This window comes from Microcebus murinus, chromosome 15 (assembly GCF_040939455.1).
Source record: "Microcebus murinus isolate Inina chromosome 15, M.murinus_Inina_mat1.0, whole genome shotgun sequence".
Classification (NCBI taxonomy): domain Eukaryota; kingdom Metazoa; phylum Chordata; class Mammalia; order Primates; family Cheirogaleidae; genus Microcebus; species Microcebus murinus.
The window spans coordinates 26591784-26616615 of record NC_134118.1 but is presented as its reverse complement, the minus strand read 5'-3'; the positions used below and the strand labels follow the sequence as shown (position 1 = coordinate 26616615).

Genomic DNA, 24832 nt, shown 5'->3' with positions numbered 1-24832 from the left:
TCTTGTATTGGTTAATTCTGTAATTTTGTTAGGAAAGTGTTTGCTCAAGTCCTTTTTTTGTAATTGGAAATGGAAAAATGCAGTAATACTTGGCATAGATCAGAAGACCCAAAACTTGCTTCCTAGCCCAGAACCACCAGCCCAAGCCCTTGGGGGCATGGAGTTACCACGTGCTGAGGAAGAAAGATCAGGCTGAGAGAATAGCTCTATTCCCAGGGATTTGGATTATTTTCCTTTCTGAACATGGCCTCAGAAGACAGCATAGTCTCCTGTACCAGGCGTTGGGGTTCCATGGCTGAAGATCATGAGTTGGTGATATTATGTCCTAATTCTTTATTCATCAGGTTTTAAGGGAAATAATGTAACCAGGGGCTATAGAAAGGGGCTTCCATGAGGCTAGGTTAGCTTTTGCTGAATACTCTGAGATACAAATGCATATGATAACTTATATACATGTATATAAATACTTTTAAAAGACATAAGCAGTGCTTTGCACATATTATGAAGAGCTTTATGCACAGTAACTTATTTAATGCTCATAACAACCTTATCAAGTATGTACTATTGCCCTTATTTTACAGATAAGGAAACTGAAGCAGAGAGAGGGTAAATGACTTATCCAAGGTGCACAGCTAGGAAGCAGCAAAACCAGGATTCAAACTGAGATGGAACACATGACCACATACATCAAATCTTGCCCCAAAATATATATAGATTATGCTTTTCTGCTTAAGAGGGGCAGAGCTGAGACTGGAAGCCTTGGAGTGCTAGTCCATTGCCCTGGGATGCCTGCCTTATAACACTGTCTACTCTAAACTTGAGGATCTGTAACTGGAAAATGGGGTGAAGAGTCCCATTCAAAATCATTACAATTTCATTTAATTTAGTCCATTGGGGAGGGAGGAAAAATAAAGGCCCACAAAGAGGACACTTTGTACCAGTCCAAAGAAACATGCCCTTGGGATGGACTCCTGGTTCTTGCTGCCTCAGTGATGGGGCTGTCTCCAGGCTAACTTAGAGGATCTCATACTGGGTCTACTTTATTCCCAGTAGACCTAGTGGAGCAGAATTTTATTGTGTTTTTATTAAAAGCAGCAGCTAGAGCAATGGTAACCAATCTTGTTGGATTCAACAAAGCTACTTCCAACTTGAATGGGGATGTATCTATAAGGGTGAATCTTACTATCAATGCTAAGTGAAAAGGCTTCAGAAGAATGAGCTGGGCATGGTGACTTGAGCCTGTAATCCTAGTTACTCAGGAGGCTGAGACCAGCCTGGGCAACATAGACCCTGTCTCTAAAAAAAAGTTTCACAAGACTATCTTATGATTACCTTTTTTGTAATAAGAACAGTGGGATCATGGTTACCTATGGGGTGTGTCGGAGGATGGGGTAGAGGAGGGTATAGGTTGATATGTGTTACTAGTTATCTTCTGGTATGGGTGGTGGGTTCATAGGTATTTATTTAAAATTCTAATTTAAAAGCCTGCCATTTTGAATGAGGTTAAATGAATTTGTAAAGGATTCTAAATTTACTCATCTGCAGAAAGGTAAGCAACCTTTGGGTTCATTGAATCAGCAATTGGGTCACTAAATAAGCAGATATGGGCCCAGTAGGATACTTTTGGCTCCTCTTTGTTTTTTTCCTCAGAACATCTGGAAGTTGTTAATTACATATTAGGGCTTCAACAACTCCTTCCTTAATTGTTTTGTTGCCCCAGGAAAATGTGTGGGTGTGTGTATGTCTGTGTGAGTCTGCATGCATGTGCACACATACATGTCTTCAGCTACTCTTGCTTTTTCTCATACGGGTGGACACGCAGAGAAGAGCATCTTCCCCAAAAGCAGACAAGGCCTACAAGAGACAGGTTCAGAGAATAAAGGGAAACTGAACATGACTCTTCTCTCTACTATGTACAATTAAGTGAGATGACAGAATTCAACACTATGAAAGTAAGCAAATAGCTGTCAGATGATAAAGGAGAGCCATTTGCTAATGCCTTCAGTTATCTGAGGTCCAGACCAAAGAGTATAGAGGGCAATCACACATCTCCTCCCAGCAAAATAAAAAAACTCAAAAGGTTCTTGGTGTACCAATGGTGGGTGAGTTGCCTCTTCACGAATGAAAGACATTCTTTGACTCAAATATACAACTAACCAGTGTTGGGTGCCTCAGCTGAACTTGACTCCAGAGAAGAATACAAGAGAACTTGGCTTCTCTCCTTGGAAAAGTTAAAGTCAATTAGGAAGGGGAAAAATAACATGAAAAAGAAGTGAAGCACAACTAAAGACGAGTTGGGGAAAAGTAAAACATTGTGTGCTGCAGGAGACTTCTGTGGACCACGGTAATCTGAGAGGAAGCCCAAGTGCAAGGTCTGTATTTTTTCTTTAGTGCCCTTTTTCTTTTTTTTGAGACAGAGTCTCACTTTGTTGCCCAGGCTAGAGTGAGTGCCATGGCGTCAGTCTAGCTCACAGCAACCTCAAACTCCTGGGCTCAAGCAATCCTTCTGCCTCAGCCTCCCGGGTAGGCTGGGACTACAGGCATACACCACCGTGCCTGGCTAATTTTTTCTATATATATGTATTTTTAGTTGGTCAATTAATTTCTTAGTAGAAATTTTTAGTAGAGACAGGGGTCTTGCTCTTGCTCAGGCTGGTTTTGAACTCCTGACCTTGAGCAATCCGCCCGCCTCGGCCTCCCAGAGTGCTAGGATGCCCTTTTCCTTGAGGTTGATAAGCTGGTGTCCACTAGCTCAGTCCTGCTTTGACTTAATTATGTAATTACTAATTCCTGCACCTTGTTTAACCAAGAAATTCCTCCTAGGAGGTTTCTGTGAGGAATAATGAGAAAGCCCAACCAAAGCAGAGTTGGTGGGGTGGTTGTAGGGAAATTGGCTTTGCTAGCGTGTTAATGAAGTAGCTTAGACATCAAAATGTGTAAACAATACTTGTACTTTACAACATTGCCCCAGTTACATTTCCATTTTCCCTGTTTAAGAGAAAATAAATTTCTCAGGTCTGACTTATTTGTTTACTTATTTTTGCATTGAAGTTGAAATGTAAGCAAGGCATTTGAAGGTAACCTTTTCAGATACACACGTCTCTTTACTAGATTCTTCATTCAGAGCACTTACAGAATTTGGATTTGTATGGAATACAATTTTGAAATCCAGTTTAGGGGTTGTGATACACAAGAATGTAACAGAAAAAAGTGAGAAGGTAATAATTTCTTTTAGTGTAGAAAGACTTCACATTTTCAACCTACGTATTTGAAAAATAAATTAACAGATGCTTTTGGTGAGACTAGGGGTGTTTTTTTGTTTGTTGTTTTAAGGGACAGGGTCTCGCTCTGTCACCCAGGCTGGAGTGCAGTGGAGTAATCATAGCTCACAGTAGCCTGAAACTCCTGGGCTCAAGCTATCCTCCTATCAGTCTCCTGAGTTGCTGGGATTACAGATTGAGCTACTGCCCCCAGCAGATTTTTTTTTTCTTTTTATATTGCACTGTTTACCATGGAAACCTTTAAGCATACACAAAAATAAAGAAGATATAACAGTGAAACCCCCATATCATCTCTCAACTTCAACAACTATCAATTTATGGTCAATCTGATTTCAAATATAGCCTTACCTAGTCTAAAGTAAATCCTGGACATGGTGTCAGAAAATCAGATGATTTTTATGGAGCCTCCAATAAAACAGTCAAGAGATTGATTTCAAGGTTGGAAATTAAATCCTGTTTTTTAAAATTGGCATAGACCACCACTGTGAGCTTGTTTCCTTTTTAGCACCCTCCTTACCCCACCCCTGCCTACCTTCTTTAAATAATTGGTCGGGCCTTTCAAAATTCCTCTTGTATTAAATAGAAGAGCTTTTCATAAAAATGTAGAATGACCTCTGGGGATTCTCTTTGCACCATAAATATTGTTAGTAAATAGTAAATATATTTACATATTTATTTATACCTCACCTTCTTCCAAAATGGACTTAAAGCTGTTTAACAGATAAAATCAAGGTAGCAGGAGTTTAATGTGCCATAAAGGAAGAAAGAATAAGGATGGAACAAAAAATGACCAGGAATAACATAATAAACATATAGCATGATATTAAAAGGATGTTAAATGTGGGCCACAGTTTTGTTTTAAAAATTGACACTGGAACTTTGTTAACTTTTATAGCTCATAGTTTCCATGAGATGGCAATAGAACACATGTTTAAGAAAGTTAATGGGATTCTTGTTATTAATAGTAAAAGGAATTTCTGCTTGGGTTCTTAGTAAATAGAAACTATATCATAAGAGCTTAGTTTTCATACAATGTTATAAATTAATAAGGAAAGATGAATATCAATAAAAAACTGATGAACAATTTACTGAGGAAGTATAAACATCCTTTAAACATGAATGTTGAACATCACTAATAAATCTGTAAAAAATGCCTTAACATTTTTCACCCATTAAAATGTTTTATTGTTTTTATTGTTGTTGTTTAATCCTGGTATCCTGTGTTGGTCAGGTTTCTGGTATCTAAATTACTTCACATCTTTTTAGCAGGCAGTTGGACGGTATATATTAAAAGCTTTTAAAATTGGATAAACTTTGATCTAATGATTCCACTTCTAGAAATTTAAGGAAATAATTATGGATGTTTGAAAATATTTGTCTACACAAAGATGGTCTTCATAGCATTGCTCATGAAAGTGAAAAATTACAAATACTCCAGTGTTCCAACAATACTGGTTTGAAATGGGCTATGTGCAGCCATTAAAATTTATGCAAAATAATATTTAACTTCAGTACTTGGAAAGTGCGAAAGTTCATAATATTTTCATGTAAAAAGCAAGTTAGCCAAGTATGTACTACACATGACTTTGGGAAAATGTATGCCATATGAAAAACTAGAGTAAATATATCAAAATGTTAATAGTAGTTAACCTCTGACTAGTGAGAGTATGGATAAATTTTATTTTTGACTTATTTGTATTTTCAACAATTTATATGTACTTTGCAATTAGAACAAAATTATAAATAATTAAGCGGTTACTGTTGCCATGTTAGGAATCACTTCCTGGATAACTTCCTTCTAATAGATCTATAGCTTATGAAAGGAAATATACCATATCCCATATCTTGGAGGGAGATTGGGAAACTAATGCTCATTGTACTTCTCATTACCTATCTACCAATTTCTCTTTGATTATCAAAAATAGGATATAAAACCAAGGAAGTCTATGGAAATCTAAGATAGGGCCTACTGAAACAAAATTATCTGGCTCTCTCCATGAGGAAAAGAGTCCTAACATTTGCCTCACAGGAAGAAAGAAGAAACATTTTAATGTTAATGAATGAATAGCCTATTGAGCAAAATCTAATTAAAATTCCCAAGACTATATTTCTGCTCTCTGAATACAGTGGTTAAAATAGTTGAGTTCAAACACATTTATCAGGCCCCTACCATGTTTGTCAGGCGCTGCCCTGGGGGCATTTGGCTACCAAAGGTTATTTTCGCACTGTATTCCTGGCCCCTACAGGCTCTATGTCTAGTTGGAGGAATAATATCTTACTGTTTAGTTTTCGGGCCCCATTAAAATATGTGACCTTGGGCCTCCAGGTCCAGAGCTCAGATTATTGACACAAGACAGGAACGGCTGGAAAAGTGGGTCAGGGGATGTGGTTCTCACTCGCCATCCCCCTTAAAACCCGCCACTGGCAATGGACACCTTGGAGACTTTCAATCGGAAACACCAGAGACTGACCAGGAAGGTTGGGGGCAAGCGTGTCGCCCCTGGAGTTTCTCGGGACCTGGGACGAGCCAGTCCCTCGGGGCAGGAACTGGCCTTGCCCCTGCGGCCCTTGCTCGGGCAGAAGCCATGAGCGCCCTACGCCGACTTTCCCCGCCGTTCCCCGGCTGTCACTTCCGGACCCAAGGGAAACTTTTCAACGGGGCAGTTCTGGGGACAAAAGCAAACGAAATAAAGGGGACAAAAATGGACTGTTTTATAGTAACAGGGTTTTTTATTTTGTTAGGGTTTTGGTGTTTTGTTCCCCACCATGTTCAAAAGAACGAAACCCTCGACCCAGAGACTGAGACAAAAAGATGTTCTTCCTTTCCTTCCTTCCCGAAATCTGGGTAGGCTGGGCACAAGAAATGTGTGCACGCCCATCTCTAGAATGTAAAGCCTGTAAGAGACTTGTATCCAGTTTTACGCATAAACATCTTTTCTGCTCCTACAATATCTTTTCCTTTTTTTCAATCCACAGGTGGCTTTCTTTTCTTACCGTTACCAGGCAACCCTGACATCATCACTTGTTTGCATATACGTCACAGAAACGTCGCTCGCTGATCTCTATTTTAGCAAAAAAAATGTGTCCTTTCCTGCAGGGTGTCAGGATGGCCGAGTGGTCTAAGGCGCCAGACTCAAGCTTCGCTTCCCCGCGCTGGGGATTCTGGTCTCCAAATGGAGGCGTGGGTTCGAATCCCACTTCTGACACAATCGTTTTGCCTCTTTCATTTTTGGAATAAATACATTAAACTTGATCTCAGAAGTAAGCGCAAACAACTACCAATCTACACTTTAAAAATTGACTTTTAAAATTTTCTCACAGGGACTAGGAACACTGAAAAGAGTAAAAGCGGAAGTATCGCGTTATTTTCAAGAAGCCGCGATATTTGAGGCAAAAAACATTCAATCTAGCGGAGATTACTAGAAATTGAGTTTTTTGTCGCGTCGCGAGATAATCTGGCAGTCGTGAGGTTCGGAACCCTGGTAGCTCCCTGCCTGGCGGAGCGGGAGGGGACGGAGGAGCAGTTGGTCTCCCTCCCTTCTCCGCCAGGCCACACGCTTTGTTTCAGGTCCAAGCCTGGATACTTCCTGTCGCACTTTCCTACCAATCCTACAGTCCTCTGGCTCACGACAGTGCGATGTCTAAAGAAATCTTACACAGATCCTCTGCTCTCCTATTTTCAAAAATCACAGAACTAGTTCTCAAACGTTTCTTTTGTAAATTATCCATATTCACACTCGGTTGGCATCTGATAATTATAGCTTTGTTTACTCAGTCAAAATTGAGTACCAATTTCACTCCTGAATAAAATATTAAAGCTACGCCTTCTTCTCCCAGAAGTAGTTGCCATCAACAATTTGTATTTCTTACAGTTCTTTTTTCTCTGCATTCACATATATCTATTCATTAAGATTTTACTTTTTTACAGAAATGCAGCCATACGAAGCATAGAGTTCTCTCACATGTTCCTCCCTTTTATCATGGGTTCTTTCACGTGAAACATTTATTCTTTATCTTTCTTTTTTGTTGTTGTTTTTTTAATTTTTATATTTAAATTTTTTTTTAATTTTTGTTTTTATTTTTTAATACTTTAGAGTGCTATTCCAGTGAATATTCTTTTTCTTTATAAAGGACATATTGCAAATCAATACACAGCATAGTTATACTCTATTTCTTTTAACTGTTACAGCGGGTGGTCCCGAGGACACACCGAGTAGTCGGAGAATCGTTTATTCGCTGGCAGGCTCAGAGGGGTCTCATCACCAAATTCTGAGCACCATCTACCCGATTTTTCCCACTTTTATTAAGTTGGGGTGGTCTGAGGCGTGAGTATCAGGTGTAGATTAATTGATGTGTCAGGTAATGAGTTGGTATTAAGCTGATGCGGGTCTTCCGTGAGGGGTGGGGATCTCAGGTGTGTCGAGTAACGACGTGTCAAGTAATAGATGGGGGTTTTCCTTAACGTAACCACTTAGTTTTTTTTTTTTTTTTTGAGACAGAGTCTCACTTTGTTGCCCAGGCTAGAGTGAGTGCCATGGCGTCAGCTTAGCTCACAGCAACCTCAATCTCCTGGGCTCAGCGATCCTACTGCCTCAGCCTCCCGAGTAGCTGGGACTACAGGCATGCGCCACCATGCCCGGCTAATTTTTTGTATATATATTTTTAGTTGGTCAATTAATTTATTTCTATTTTTGATAGGGGGGGGTCTCGTTCAGGCTGGTTTCGAACTCCTGACCTTGAGCAATCTGCCCGCCTTGGCCTCCCAAAGTGCTAGGATTACAGGCGTGAGCCACCACGCCCGGCACCACTTACTTTTTTGCTGAGCATTTAGAGTATTTCCAATGATCATTATTCTGTTGCCTGGCTAAGTTTTTCTATATATTTTTAGTTGGCCAATTGATTTCTTTCTACTAATGGGGGGTCTCTCTCAGGTTGGTCTTGAACTCCTGACCTTGAGCAATCCACCCGCCTCGGCCTCCCAGATTACAGGCATGAGCCATTATCGTTATTTTTAACGAGTCCTTATTATGTGCCAGGAGATGCAGCCCTAGGGGATATGGCTGTAAAAATATAACATTAAAGTTAAAAAATAAAATTTCACCCTTGTGGAGTTTTTATTCTAGTTAAATGCCTTTGGCTTTGCCTCAGGAACATCACATTCCAAGATATCCTTATCTCTTAGGAGAAGAATGTGAATCATGGATCTTCAGACTAAATGCCTTATGTCCGCTATTATTGAAGATTCACATCTACATAACCATACATTTCTCTGTCTTTATGACCATTCATGATGGTGTTCTTTTGATTATTGATTTTATCCTAATAGTCAAAATGTGACACTGGGAAGGAGAAAAAAGAGCTGGCTTATCTGAAAATAGAACTCTCAGAAGACACTCATTGTGGACAAGATCCAATTGTTCCATTTGGGAGGCAACATTCTGAATTCAGGTGGCTGAACCCAAATAATTTCAAGTACAGTACTGCCAGATAGTCCCAGATCACTGCAGTACTTAAATTAACTGTGGTTAGGTGAGATATGAAATGGAATTTCAAAACTTATGTAGGAGAAATGAAAGTAATTCTCAGGATATTTCTATTATTATCATTATTTATTTTTATTTTCATTTTTTTTGAGACAGAGTCTCACTTTGTTGCCCAGGCTAGAGTGAGTGCCATGGCGTCAGCCTAGCTCACAGCAACCTCAAACTCCTGGGCTCAAAGGAATCCTGCTGCTTTAGCCTCCAGAGTAGCTAGGACTACAGGCATGTGCCACCATGTCTGGCTAACTTTTTCTATACATATTAGTTGGCCAATTAATTTTTTTCCTATTTATAGTAGAGACAAGGTCTCCCTCTTGCTCAGGTTGGTTTTGAACTCCTGACCTCGAGCAATCTGCCCACCTCAGCCTCCCAGAGTGCTAGGATTACAGGCGTGAGCCACAGCGCCCAGCCGACTCAAGAGTTTTGTAGGGTGGGATTTCTGGATAAGTTGGTGACCTAACACATACATCAAGCCCACTATTCACCCCTACCTCTATCTATTCCCCCTGAAATGTCAAACAACATGAAACATCAGGGACAAAATCTGAATTGACCCCAGAAACTAAGAAAATGTTACATTTCACATGGGAGCTTGAAGAGATACCTACTGGATACAATATACATGGAATCAGACCAAAGGAAGTGAATACTTTCACTGTTGTTCTTTAGAAATAACAGCAAAATATGTGACTTTAAGGGGAAGAGTCCCTGGCAGGACTCAATTCAGAAGGCTAGAGGCTGTAGGCAAAATGGGCTGTGGGACACTCAGCCCCTGTGGGACATGAAGGAGAGACATTTGGATCCCACAGCTCTGAGAAGTATTGCCAGTGGCCACAGTTAATCAAGGAGGCCATGTCCTTTCCATAAATATTAACATCCAGACAAAAAGTTGGGCCCTATGGCAACTGGGATTTTTACTAGATCCTTTATGGCAAGCAACTAGTAGAATGGTGCTTTAGCAAAAACTTAGTGACAAAATGAATACAGAAAATAATCTTTCAACATAGAAATGAACTTCTCCATGACTAGTGTGTCATTTCATATTCCCTAGGTTCAGGGTCAACTTTCTGAATAGAATGTTTTAGCACCAAGTGACTTTAAGAATGTGTACTGAGGCAGAAACTCAGCTAAATTTGGAGCCGTCAGGAGGGATGAAGAGTCATGTAACTATGACCACAAACATAGACTGTTGATCATCCCCAAAACTTCCTTCATGCTCCTTTAAGTCAATCCCCTCCCTACATCAGGCCTCTAGCAACCACTGATTTGCTTTCTGTCACTATAATTTTGTCTTTTGTAAAATTTAATAGAATCATATACAATGTAATCTTTTTATCTGGCTTCTTTCACTTAGCAATTATGCTTTTAAGGTGCATTCATGTTGTTGCATGTGTCAGTAGTTCTTACACTTTAACTGATGAGTATAATTCCAATGTGGTATGGGTACATTACAGTTTATTTATTCATTGACCAACTAATGGACATTTGGGTTATTTCCAGTTTTCTAGCTATTATAAATAAAGTCTTAGTATGAAAATATGCTTTCATTTTTCTTGGGTAAATGTCCCACCTAGGAGTGGGATTGCTGAGTTGGATGATAAGTATAGTTTAACTGTACAAGAAAACTGTCATTGCTCTTTCTGCCATCTTGGTGTGATGCCATAATGACGCTCATGAATGTCTTGGCTGACGTCCTCCAGAGTATCAACAATGCCGAAAACAGAGCAAACACCAGGCTCTTATTAGGTTGTGCTCTAATGTTATTATTTGCTTTCTAGTTGTGATGATGAAACATTGTTACATTAGCAAATTTGAAATCACTGATGATCACAAAGATGGGAAAATTGTCATGAACCTCACTGGCAGAGAAAAGAAGTGTGAAGCCATCAGCCTCAGATTTGTTACGCAACTCAAAAATCTAGAAAAATGGCAGAATAATTTGCTCCCATCCTGTCAGTTTGGAGTTCGGTTTCATCGTACCGATAACTTCAGCTGGTATCATAGATCATGAAGAAACAAGATGAAAACACACAAGAGGGAAACTACTGGATTCTTTTTTTAGGGATGAAAAACATACGTACAAACCAAATGTTTCAATGGCCAGAAGAAAGGAAAGTAGCACTATTTTTCCAAAGTGGCTGTTCATTGCCATTAGTATTAATTTTTTAGCAAGAAATTTATTGCCCTAAATATTCATTTATTTTTTGAGACAGATTCTCACTCAGTTGCCCTGGTTAGAGTGCTATAGCGTCAGCCTAGCTTACAGCAACCTCAAAGTCCTGGGCTTGAGCAATCCTCCTCCCTTAGCCTGTAGCTGGGACTACAGGCGTGCGCCACCACACCCGGCTAATTTTTTCTAATTTTAGTAGAGACAGGTCTCGTTCTCGCTCAGGCTGGTCTCAACTCCTGACCTCAAGCAATCCTCCTGCCTTGGGCTCCCAGAGTGCTAGGATTACAGGTGTGAGCCACTATAATACATTATTAACTAAAGTTTTTAGCTTACATTAAGATTCACATTTTGTGCTGTACAATTCCAAGGCTTTTGACAAACGCAGAAAGTCATGTATCTACCATTGCAGTATTATACAGAGTAATTTCACAGCCCTAAAAATCCTCTGGGCTTTACCTATTCATCCCTCTTTTCTTCCTCTTTCCTGAATCCATGACAACCACTGATATTTTTACTGTCTCTGTATTTTTGCTTTTTCCAAAATGTCATATAGTTGGAATTATACAGTATGCAGTCTTTTCAGAATTGGCTTCATGAACTTATTAATGTGCATTTTGGTTTGATAGCTCATTTCTTTTTATCATTAAATAATATTTCATTGTATAGATATACCACAGCTTATATGGATTTACCTATTGAGGTGTTGGTTGTCTTCAAGATCGGGCAATTATGAATAAAGCTGCTGTAAATATTTGTGTGTGGGTTTTGTGTTTTTAACTAACTTGGGTGAATATCTAGGAACCAAACTGCTACATCATATGGTAAGATTATGTTTGCAAATGTTGAACCAGCCTTGTTTAAAGGCTAGAATAAATCCCAGTTGGTTATGGTGTATGATTCTTTTTATACACCATTGTTGGGTTTGATTTGCTAGTATTTTGTTGAGGATTTTTATATCTATGATATATATCTATGATTTATATCATATATATATATATTTTTATATCTATGACCATAAGAGATATTGGTCCTTAGTTTTCCTTTCTTATGCATTTGTCTGGTTTTGGTAGTAGGGTAATTCTGATCTCAAAGAGTGAATTAGGAAGTGTTCCTTATGCTTTTATCTTCTGGATGAGATTATAGAGAATTGGTATAGTTCTTCTTTAAATATCTGATAGAATTCACCAGTAAAGCCTTTTGGGCCTGGTCCTTTCTTTTTTGGAAACTTATTAATTATTGATTCAATTTCTTTAATAGTTATAAGAACTATTCAGATTATCTATTTCTCCTTGTGTGAGTTTGGTGGATTGTCCTGGGATTGGATTTGGCTTCTGGTGCTTGCTGTCTAGAGAGTTCATTTCTTTCCAAGTTTTGGCCACAGTATTCCTTTTGAAGTCCAACTACTTAACTACTTACAGGCTCCAGTCTATAGAAAAGAGTATAAAGAGCTCACTAATGAGACAGTGCCCCCAGAAGCAGTTGAAGAGTAACCAGTCAGCTCCTGTCCAGTCAGGCTCAGCCAAGTGGAGGCAGGAGTCTTAGCTAAAGACAGTAAGACCATCCTTGATTTTAAATGTATTAACGTTGGCTGGACACGGTAGCTCACGCACCTGTCATCCTAGCATTCTTGGAGGCTGAGATGGGCAGATCTCTCAAGGTCAGGGTTCAAAACCAGCCTGAGCAAGAGTGAGACCCCATCTCTAATAAAAAAAAAACAGAAAGAAATTAATTGGCCAACTAATATATATATATATATATATATATACACACATATATATATACATACACACACACACACACACACACACACACACACACACACACATAAGCCAGGCATGGTAGCACATGCCTGTAGTCCCAGCTATTCAGGAGGCTGAGAGAAAAGGATTGCTTGAGCCCAGGAGTTTCAGGCTGGCGCCCCGGCACTCTAGCCAGGGCAACAGAGTGAGACTCTGCCTTTAAAAAAAAAAAGTGTAAGTGTCAGTTGCAGTGTTCTGACCACTGTCAGCACTGCTCTATCTTTCATCTTTGCTCTAGTGGAGTCACAGGCACACACCACAAAGTTCAATAGTTTGGGTAGGGTGTATACCAAACATCCCCAATGTGAATATGAGCAAGCAACTCTCTTACGTAGACAAATTATTTGCATTATCACAAATCTTGTTTTGATATTCATATTGACTGTGTGGTCATGTACTCTTTTTCATTCAGCTTTTCATGTACTTTCTGTGTGGTCATATTTTTTTTTCATCAGTACCTGTGTTGACATCAGTACTTTCTTCACCCTTTTCCAATGTGATTGAAAGCCAAGCACAAGCTTTGGGGAAGACTATTGAAAGTCAACCTTCTAAATTCTTTCATGACTCAGAGAGAATAGTTTTTGTTCAATCCAAACCAGCTCTCTTTTGCAATTTCTCTGTTTCTATTAGTGATAAGATCATTTTGTTAGACCCCAAGACTGCTAACCTAGGAATTTTCCTTAACTTAGTTCAGTTCAACAAATGTCTGTTGAAGTTTGTTGAATGTGTAAGACATTATGTCATGCACTCTAAGGGCAATCATAAAACAGTTTCTACCCTTATGGATCTAAAATTCCTCTCTAGCTCCAATTTCCAGGTAGATTGGTGTGTGATGCTAGCCATCAATTTTAGTAACAAATCAGTAAAATAGTTGAATAGCAGAAATCAGTCAACAAATAGTGGGCAATGGATCTGAGATGTTAGGTTGTTTTAAGTTTGATGCTAGTACAAATAGTGCTGCTATGAACATTCTTTTGGTATACACATATATATGCTTTTTTTTTTGAAACAGAGTCTCACTTTGTTGCCCAGGCTAAAGTGAGTGCCGTGGCATCAGCCTAGCTCACAGCAACCTCAAACTCCTGGGCTCAGGCAATCCTCCTGCCTCAGCCTCCCAAGTAGCTGGGACTACAGGCATGTGCCACCATGCCTGGCTAATTTTTTTCTATATATATTAGTTGGCCAATTAATTTCTTTCTATTTATAGTAGAGACGGTCTCGCTCTTGCTCAGGTTGGTTTCGAACTCCTGAACTCAAATGATCTGCCCCCACCTCGGCCTCCCAGAGAGCTAGGTTACAGGCGTGAGCCACTGTGCCCGGCCATATAAATGCATTTCTTTTTGGCTACACACCTAGGAGAAGAAGAGTTGAGTCACAGATTATATGTATGTTCAGCCTAGTAGCTACTTATTGTCAAATAGTTTTCCAAAGTGGTTATACTACCAGCAGTATATGAGAGTTCCAGTTTCTCTATATCCTCATTAACATTTGCTTTTGTCAGTCTTTTTAATTTTAGCTATTCCTATGAGTGCCTCATAATACCTCTTTATAGATTTAATTTGCATTTTCCTGATGACTAATGAGGATGAGAACTTTTTCAGGTATTTGTTGGCCTTTTGGATATCTTTTTTTATGATATGCCTATTCAAGTCTTCTGCCCATTTTTCTATTAGATTATTCATCTGCTGCTTTCTTAAATGTTAGAGCAATCATTACTTCCTTCATTTGTCTCTAAAAGTCTTAAGAGCTGATAAAGTTTTATTAGTCTATGTTATTTTTTTTCCTCTATAAGCAAGATTTCCCGTTTCCAAAACTATTTTGATGGTAGCCAGAACAAAGGACAGTGTTTTGCATTCTTGGTTTATAGGCACTCATAAACTCCTAAAAAACACCTGCAGAAGAGCCATGCTTGATATGGTAACCTTAAAGCCTGGTGATGGAAGGAGAGGATGTTTTTTATTCTACAGAAAAGAGAGAGAGAGGGAGAAAGAGAGAGAGGGGTGGTCTTTAGGGGGCATTGTTATCCAAGGAGTGGCATGTGAATTGGATACAAAGGTCATCTATTGTTATTTAAAGTAGAAGGGTAGGCAAAAAGCCTTATGAATTATAGAGGTCTTTGAAGGAGATGGGTTTTTGAAGAAGATACACTGTAGCTAACTGAGGATCTGGCAGACCGATAAGCTTAACAACAAAAATTTATAATCTCATTCTTTAATCACCCATCCCATCATTTTATTAATTTATTTATTTATTTTTATTTTTATTTTTTTTTACAGACAGGGTCTTGCTATGTTGCCAGGCTAGAGTACAGTGTTTATTCACAGGTGCCATCATACCACACTGTGTCCTTGAACTCCTGGGCTCAAGCCATCCTCTTGCCTCAGCCTCCCAAGTAGCAGGGACTATCATTTTAGATACATCTTAATTTGTCCTGATAATATGATTTCTGCACATATTGCTCTTGGATATGTGATGTCCCAATAACTCAGGCTTCCCCTGATATCTGTCTCCTCTTCCCCATGTTATAGATATGGGTGTAATTTTTGACCCTATTACATGCTCATTTTGTGATTTTGTAACATCAAAGAGTTTTAAGCCTAGAAAAGACCTAAAGTAAAGATTTCTAGTCTGTTACATGGAGAAAAAGTTGGTTCCATTTCCAAAGGAAAAACAGAAAAGAAGCTGACTTGGGAGTATGTGATAATTAGGTTTTGAACAGAGTGAGAAGGAAATACTAATGGAATATTCAAGTGAAATTGAGCTTCAGACCTTTGTCAAAATACAAAACTTGAGCTCAAGCAACACCAAGACTAAAGATGTGTATTTGTAAATATACCAGCAAGAAAAATTAAACTATAAGATTCATGAGCTAGCTGAATTAAAAGAAAGAGAAATGTTGTTGGTAGTGGACTAAGCTCAGTTAGAACATAGGAATAATCAAAGGAGGACAATTTAGAGAGATAAAATGAAAACCAGTCATCTGGGTCAGAAGCATGAGTCATTTCAGGAGAACTTTTCCCTCTCATTTAATCCCTAGAACCAATCAATCAGCCAGTTCTACCTGCTTCCTTCTTACATATTTACACTTGCTCTCCTTCCTCACCACTACTTCCTTAGTTCTCTCCCAGACTATGTATGTGGCTCCTGAACTGTTTTTCCTACCTCCAGTCTTGTCCATTTTCTCCTTTAACTCCATCCTCCCACATTATCACCACAGTGACTTTCCTAAGACCCAAAGCTAATATTACACACCTGCTTAGCATCTACTAATAGTTCAATTCATTAGCCTGGCAACAAGACTCTTTATCGGCTAGCCTACCTTTCCAGCCTCACCTGCATTCACGTTCACATTCATGATGGCCAGGACTATTTGCACTCTTTGGGGAAGGCTCGGACAGCTCAAGTCCATAAAGATGCTTGGATTGGGGAAGCAGAGGCCAAGCGAGATGCTAAGATCAGGGAGGCTAAAGCCAAGCAGGAAAAGGTGTCTGCTCAGTACCTGAGTGAGATCGAGATGGCCAAGGCACAGAGGGAAGAAGGCTGCACATGACATCGAGGTCGAGCACAGGCTGACCTGGCCTGTCAGCTCCAGGTGGCCAAGACTAGGCAGCAGATCGAGGAGCGGCGGGTGCGGGTGCAGGTGGTGGAGCGAGCCAGCAGGCGGCAGTGCAGGAGCAGGAGATCGCCCGCCGAGAGCAGGAGCTGGAGGCCCGCGTGCGCAAACCCGCAGAAGCCGAGCGCTAGCAGCTGGAGCGTCTACCGAGGCAGAGAAGTCCCAGCGGATTATGCAGGCGGAGGCAGACTCGGAGTCTGTGCAGGTGCGTGGGGAAACTGAGGCCTTTGCCATAGGGGCCGAGGCTGAGCAGATGGCCAAGAAGGCAGAAGCGTTCCAGTTGTACCAGGAGGCGGCTCAGTGGACAGGCTGCTGGAGAAGCTGCCCCAGGTGGCAGAGATCAGTGGTCCCTTGACCTCAGCCAATAAGATCACACTGGTGTCCAGCGGAAGTGGGGCCGTGGGGCGGCCAAAGTGACTGAGGAAGTACTGGACATCCTAAGCCGCCTGCCAGAGAGCGTGGAGAGACTCACAGGCGTCAGCATCTCCCAGGTGAACACAAGCCTTTGCGAACAGCCTGAGCCCTCAGCCTTTGCCGATGCCCAGCCCCTGCCGATGCCCAGCCCCATGGCTTAGGTGCCTGAATGGTCCCCCTGTTGCATGCACCCACTGGCCTCCCTGAGTATGTCCTTTGACAGTGAGGTTCCACTCCTCATCTCTCCTTGCCAAATAGTCTGTGCCTTGCCTTGGAGGGGTTGCTCCCCTTCCTGACCCCACCCTACCATGACTGTCAGTGCCAGGGGGTCCCATGGCAGCCTTCGGATGACCCACTCCACCCCATCCCAATTTACTTAACTTCCTAATTAAATTACTGTCTGGGCCTAAAAAAAAAAAAAAAGAACTAATTTTAGGCTGGGAGCTGTGGCTCACACCTGTAATCCTAGCACTCTGGGAGGTCAAGGCAGGAGGATCGCTTGAACTCAAGAGTTAGAGACCAGCCTGAGCAAGAGTGAGACCCCGTCTGTACTAAAATTAGAAAAAAATAGCTGGGCGTGGTGGCTCAGGCCTGTAGTCCCAGCTACTCGGGAGGCTGAGGCAGGAGGATCGCTTGAGCCCAGGAGTTTGAGGTTGCTGTGAGCTAGGCTGGCGCCACTGCACTCTACCCAGGGCAACAGATTTGTCTAAAAAAAAAAAAAAAATTAATTTTAGCTTTTTTTTCTGCAAAAAGGGACTAGAGCTCAATTAAAAATGATCAGAAGTTTTGCTTATCCATCTCTCACTGCTCTCTCTCTAGTAATGTTCACACCCATTTATTACATTTACCCTCTTGCTTAAACTCAACCTATCATGACTACCCTAATAGAAGTTGCAACAGAGGATAGTTCAGTTTGAAATAAAACATTTGTTGGTTTCTGCCTTTATTCTTCTTTATGAGATCAGTGTTTAGGAGGTGGTGACAGTTATATTTGTGGTAGCTAGTGGAAGACACCAATTTGAAATCATCTTCAGAGCCTCAGTCATAGAGAGTCCTTGTCAGAGATGTCATTCTCAGAAATTTAACTCACCTTTATCCCTTTCGGTTAATTTTTTTTTTTTTTTGTAGTGATCCCCACCCCAAAAAAATATTCAGCAACTTGAACTTTAAGAATACCTGGTGCTTTCAGATTCTCAGCGAATAAGCAAATGCTATTCCTCTGCCTAAAATATACTGAACCTTCAGCTTAAATAGCATCTCTTCAAGACCTCAAGGAGGACGCCACCTAAAGCAGCCCCCCTCCCTTATTCTGATTTCAGCACCTTGCTTATTTCTTTCACATGACTTGAAACAAGTATTTTAGTCTTCTCCCCGCCACTCGCCTCCGGCGTTTGCTTGACTTCATCTCTCTGGTCCAATAGAAAGTAAGCTCCTTGAGGACACGTGCTATTTCTGCCTTGGTCATTTGTAAAGCATTTGTCACACAGCAGGCACACCATATACACACATTTAAAAATGAATTCTACCTTTAGGTGTGAACCGGCAGCCAGGTCGCAGCAAGAAAAATGCTGCAATTTTTTAAGCATCTTCCAACTCCAGAAATGAAAAGATTGACGACCACGAAGGGACTCGAATCCTCAATCTTCTGATCCGGAATCAGACGCCTTATCCATTAGGCCACGCGGCCAACCGATAGGGGGATTTTTTCACGTAAGATACAAAAGGAATGTAGCTAGGTGGGGGAAGTAGGTTGTTTTTTTTTTTTAACCTTGATTTTAATAAAAAGTTCCTGGTTTAAAATGAAAATTCACTAACAGTTAAAAACTATTTACAGTACCCTCTAAAATTTTCAAAAACTAAGACCCATGTCAGAAACGGCGACAGGGAAGACAGATAGTTCATCAGTGTGAACCCTGCTGAAGTGTTTGATTAATGACTCTTAGAGAAGCGGGGTAGGGAGGAAGATCTTCACCCTAGAGCTCATGCTGCAACCTGTAGGGAAAGCAAGCAAGAGGAGGCAGAGAGCGACGCACAGATGGTACTTTTGGGGGGTAGGAGTCTGAAAGGAATGAGGGCGCTGCTGGAGGCTGGTCAATAGTGATCAGAAAGCTTCGAGGAGGGTTCTGCTGGAAGTGCAAGGTTGATGTAAGGCCACTAAAAAGTGGGTTATTCAGTTCACATTTACTATTTATTTTTAAAGACAGGGGTGAATGGATGCTGTCCAGCACGTCGTTTTTCATGGAGCTCGGTGACTTCCATGTTTGACTTGGAGACTTCCCAAGTTTAACCTGGTCTTGAGAAGAAGAAAGAAGACATCCAGTAGGTTACTGTGGGTTAGTCCATAGAGCAATAGAGTTTTTTGGGGGGAACCCCACAGTCACCAAAAGTGTGGGTGGGATAATAAACATGTAAAACGTCCAACTCCAGAAGTAAAGCAATCACATCCTTCTATCCATTTACACCATAGTTTTGGCTCCTTGAAAATCACAAGTTGTTCTAAACAATGAAATTAAAGCAAAATTTCTCCCCTCCCAAACCGTATACTCTTTCCCACAAAGAGAGTCTTTCCCAGCAATGTCTTCTGTTTTCCCCAGTATTTGCTTCCATAGTCTCTTCTTTTGGAGTTAAGACCAAGTTCAAATTATCTCCAAATTGTTTGGTCAACAATTTTAGAGTGCCTACTTTGGGCTTTGACATCTAGCTCAGGGCGGGAACCCATGGACATTGATGAGGAAGAGACCAGGAGTGGGGTGGGGGATGTCCCAAAACAAGCACAAGATTTGGAATAATAATATGAGTGCTTCCTGTCATTCCAATACAGGATTACATAAACTGCTGCAGAGCACAAAAAAGGAACAAATATATCCCAATTTGTTGTAGAAAGGTAGCTTAATCTTGACTCTAAGAGCTGCAAATATTGCCTAAACATGCATCAACTATTAATAAAACACAATGTCGCCATGAACAAATATGGAGGTAAATGAAAAAATAGAAGAGTATTCTCTACTTAGATTCACATCTTATTATTAAAGGAAATTCTTACTCTCTTTAAATAAATTGAACATTCTAAGTGTATTTAATGCAACAAACACATAGGGAACTTTAATTAATGGATTCCTTTCTCCTTTTTCAAAGTTTGGTGAGCATTTTCAAGTAAAGCAAAATATTTGAAGTTACATGCAACTATTGAAATTGATATATATTGAAATTACTGAAACTGAAAAAAAAAATCCCCTGGAAGATATTTTATAATCTTTATCATCAGCATTGGGATTCTCTTACTGTGGAAAGAATATGTAGCTCATCTTTTTAATGAATTGGAATCAGGTTACCTGGGTTTGGGTCACCCTCTTGGACTGCAGAAGGACAGTTGTGACTAATGCTATCATTCATGGTTCTAATCCTTCCTCCAAAGAGGCCAGAGCAGAGCTAATAGGTTTAGATCCTGAATAGAGATAATAGGATCTGCAGATCTTTGTGAGTTAAAATTCCATTGTCAACTTTCTCACGGGCTCTAATTTTGAAACAAAAAGAATGAGAGTTTGTTGAGATTTTTTTCTCTCCTTTATTATGCCATCTTGTTAACCTGTGAATGCTAAGCCTCCTAACTTGCCACCACGCTATTTCAGACTTCCTTTACCTGGTTATCATCCAAAACTATCCTCTATACTTTCTCCTGCTCAGTGAAGGGCAATTCCTAACTGGGTCCATTTTCCTCTGCTTACTTCTGCCCCTTTTTCTGCGTTTACTTAGACTTCAGTCCCATTCTCTTTTTCACACATACTTTACACCCTGTGTCCACTGCAAAATAGATCCAGAAATATGTGCTTAGTTTTCTCTCTTGCATTCTGTTCTCCTTTATTCCACTTTTCTCATTTTTTACTGTCCCTAGACAATATTAGGTCTGTCTTTGAGGGAGAAAATAATGGAATTCCAGGAGATTTTCGAAGAATCCTCTTTTGAAGCCCCCAAACTTCTGTCCCGTCCACTCTTCCACTGTATCACATGAAGAGAAAGTAAAAACCTTGGAGAGAGAGGGAACTGTGAATGGAAGCCTGTAGGAACCTGGAGGCTAAGAGCTCCATATGCTCTTACTGTACTCAAGAGTGTACATAATTCTCATCTCCTTGGCATTTAGGTAAGAAGCAGGAGATCATAGAGAAATCACTTGGGAAAACTCCAGGATTCTTCAAATCGCCTCAACATCTTCAAAACCTGCTGATTACATTTACAAATGCAGTCAAAACAAATCAAGTTAGAAATAAAAATGCCTAGTGGCAGGTATAGGGATCACTGCAGTGGAATTTTGCAGTGGGAGAGACAGATTGGGTTCAACTCTGAAAACAGAATGGGCAAGGAGCAGGGTCGGGGGGCAGTGGATAGAAACTTACTAAGAGGAAATATCAGGGAGTAAGGAGGATTGTGGGTAAACCAACCTAACAGGATTCTTGCTGATGACAGGCTGGGGTGATCAGACATCACCTGGAGGATGGTGGAGCATGAGGAACCAGATCAGATATTGAGGTAATCAGATATAGAGGGAGGGAGGTTCTTGTTAAACTGACTTAGCAGAGTCCTTTCTAAAACGAGGTTTTACAAAGAAGTACACAGATGGGTGCAGGAGAAGATTCAGAAGCCTGACTAAAGTTTGATCAAGCAAAGAATCTTCATCAATTTTCCATGAATTTCATTAATAAGTTCCCATCCCCAAATCTCAAAGGTTATTTTTCAATTGGTACCCATTTTTCATGGACACTCTTTCCTATAGACACATAAAAATCAAAATCTATGGATTTGAATTCTCTGTAGAGTTTTAAATCCATGGATCATAATGTTTATCAGACATTTCCATGAGACTGTCTCATAAATATTTTAAATTTTTGTCCACAACCAAACTTATCTTTGTCTCCTTCTGCATACCATCCCACTTCCTGCAAATAAAAACAACCAAAATAGCATAAATCCTGCTCTTTCTTCTCTACTTACTAGCTTGGTGCAAGGCAACAACATTCACATCATTCAAACTACTCTCTCTCTCTCTCTCTCTCTCTGTGTGTGTATTTATTTCCTAAAGACACTCACCATCGTTTTGGTCTGCAAATCCATAGAGTCTCTAAATCCTGCGGCATCCACCTTCCTTTTCCAGTGCATACAGGTTCTTTCTTTTTTATCCCTAAAACCTTTGCTAGTATACACCTTAAGCATTGTACCACTGATTGCAGGAACATCCCATTATGCCTTCCTTAGAGTAGGACAGTGAACAGGGTCGATGACTGACAAAATATTGAACCATCGCTCTCTAATTGCTCTCTAGCAACCATAGCTTACTCACAGTTCTGCTCTCGAGACTTCTTTCTAGCCAATAACAGTATGTGAGCAGCAGAAGAGCCAGCTGCAAATGCTGTAAAGAGCATCCCCAGGAGCAAGCCAGGTTTTGATTCTACCTGGAGAAAAAAGACATAATTTGGGTGCACATGGACCAGATTGAACCTGGGATCCTGGCAGTAAAAGGCTGCTTAGATGCCCAAACTCAGAAACTTCCTTTTTTTCTGATAATCTTGTAAAATATGTGCATTTGTCTACAGTCTGTCTTTTCTTATTTTTTGCCTTGGATTCCCAACTAGATGTGCTAAAAATAAGCAGGCAAACAGGCAAGCAAGCTAAGTTAGCCTTTCCCCCTGCAGCTGGGGCCGATCAAGCCTAAGAAGGCACACCTCCCACTTGGACACCCAGCACTGCTTCCTGACAACCACATAGGTTGCCTTCCCGGTACTAGTTTCGAATGGCAGCTATCTGTGACCAAAGAACTTCAAACATGTGCTTTAGGAGATGCACCCATCCAGGAACTCAGGAGCAGTGAGACACTCTTAAAGTCACAAGAGTGTCAGGCAAAACAAGCTGGGTTTTTCCTACAGAGGTTCTGAAATTTGATCCTAGGATCTCAGTCAGCATAATCTGGAAACCTATTAGAACTGAAAATTCTTGGGCCCCACCTCAGACCAACTAAATTAGAAATTTGGGCTGGGCGTGGTGACTCACGCCTGCTAATCCTAGCACTCTGGGAGGCTGAGGCGGGCAGATTGCTCGAGGTCAGGAGTTCAAAACCAGCCTGAGCAAGAGCGAGACCCCGTCTCTACTATAAATAGAAAGAAATTAATTGGCCAACTAATATATATATAGAAAAAATTAGCTGGGCATAATGGCACATGCCTGTAGTCCCAGCTACTTGGGAGGCTGAGGTAGCAGGATTGCTTGAGCCCAGGAGTTTGAGGTTGCTGTGAGCTAGGTTGACGCCTCGGCACTCACTCTAGCCTGGGCAACAAAGCGAGACTCTGTCTCAAAAAACAGAAAAAAGAAAAGAAATTTGGAGGAAGATGTTTCCAATATATGTTTCGACAGGCCCTTCAGATGATTCTGATGCACCCAAACTTCGCAAATGACTGAACAGGAAGGATGGACACCTTCTGCTCCCTCATCTTAGAGCAAAGGGCCTTCTGTCTTCTCTAGTACCTGGAGGAAGCATAGGAGCATTGGGGATCTTAAACATGTCCAGATCTGAGCATTCACCTTTAAGGCCCCACCTTGCAGTACATTTCCTCCCATCTCTTCTTCTGTCTTCTGCTCTGGGGTCCCCTCTTCCCTTCCAGTCTTTTTCCTCTCCCTGTGTTAACTTTCTCCAGGATCCTTGCTTCATCTTCTATTGTCACTAGATTTTCAAGCCCAGTGCTTCCCAAACTTGCCTGATTATCAAATGCAACAAGGAAAGATTTAAATAACAAGATTTCCAGGCCCCCTTCCAGAGATTCTGAAAGCATTCAGCATCTCACTCTCATGAGTAAGGCCTGGAAATTTGTGTTTTTATGGAGCTCCCTCAGATAATTTTACACCTTTGGAGATTCCTGTGGTGTCATCCAAAAAGCACTTAAAGGAAGGAGTAAGGGAGAAAAAAAATATCCTTCCTTACCCAGTGCTAGGTTCATGGCTGAGACCTTGTAACAAAAGATAGATTAACAAGGGAAAAGCATACGCATTTATTAAATAGAAGTTTTAGGTGACACAGGAACCTTCAGAAATGAAGATCCAAATAAATAGGAATATCTTTGTACAGCAGGTCCTTGAATGTGGGGCGCGGTGGCAACGCCATTCCAAGATGGCGCCCGCTTCTTGGTCAAACCCTGTTGTTAGTCTGACAAACAATTGCTCAGCGCATGTGCAGAGTTTGTCTCCTCCCTTCCAAGTGCCTTATCCAATCAGACAATGCCCAGTGTACTTACTGCCTTTATAAGCAGCCGCTGAGAACGCCTGGGCGTCTTCCCTATCATGTAAGCCTAAAGGGAGCCCCATTAAAGCACGGTCAGAAGAACTCCGGTTGCCGCGTCTTCCTTGCTGGTCGAGGGGGCGCGACACTTCAATAACTGTGGTTTCATTCAAAGTGGTTACGTTGATACGAAAAAATCGATTTTCCGCAGAGCGGTGTCCCTGTGGAGTTGACAGACACTCCCCAGTCTGTGTGAATTTTCTGCAGGGTACTGTGGTTTCCTCCCACATCCCAAAGATGTGCACGTTAGGTTCATTAACATGTCTAAATTGTCTCAGTCTGAGTGAATGAGAGAGAGAGAGAGAGAGAGAGTGTGAGTGTGTGTGTGTGTGTGTGTGTGTGTGTGTGTGCACCCTGCGGTGGAAAGGTCTCCTGTTCAGGGTGGGTTCCCGCAAGGCGCTCTGAGAAGCCGAGTGAGGCACCAGCCACATACTATTCTGAACTGAAATAAGCAGGAAAATGAATGAATGAATACAAGTTATTGCAAAAAAAAAAAATTCGTGAAGTATGAGAATTTCATGTGTGCATGATACGAATAATCATATAAATGCACAATAAACAATGTGATTCTAAAGTGCTCGGCAAGACCACCATATTTGTTCCTGTTTGTTTTTGAACTGTGTGGTAGTAGGAGGTGCTCTTAAAAAAGTTTTGCTTTACATTTATTCCTTCATCTAATCCACTGCCACTACCACTG

General features: G+C 40.9%; 2 non-coding genes and 2 pseudogenes across 2 annotated transcripts; 3 read left to right on the top strand and 1 right to left on the bottom strand.

Annotated features, from left to right (window-relative positions):
- The first annotated feature begins 6381 nt into the window (after nucleotides 1-6381).
- TRNAL-CAA (transfer RNA leucine (anticodon CAA)) lies at nucleotides 6382-6487 on the top strand. Its single transcript has 2 exons — nucleotides 6382-6419; nucleotides 6442-6487. It is a non-coding gene; the product is annotated as a tRNA-Leu (tRNA).
- A 3998-nt stretch (nucleotides 6488-10485) lies between these two features.
- On the top strand, nucleotides 10486-11010 carry LOC142861027 (small ribosomal subunit protein uS8-like; annotated as a pseudogene).
- Nucleotides 11011-14362: 3352 nt separating this feature from the next.
- LOC105858673 (flotillin-1 pseudogene) lies at nucleotides 14363-16923 on the top strand (annotated as a pseudogene).
- Nucleotides 16924-18431: 1508 nt separating this feature from the next.
- On the bottom strand, nucleotides 18432-18504 carry TRNAR-CCG (transfer RNA arginine (anticodon CCG)). Its single transcript has one exon. It is a non-coding gene; the product is annotated as a tRNA-Arg (tRNA).
- Between the last annotated feature and the right edge of the window lie 6328 nt (nucleotides 18505-24832).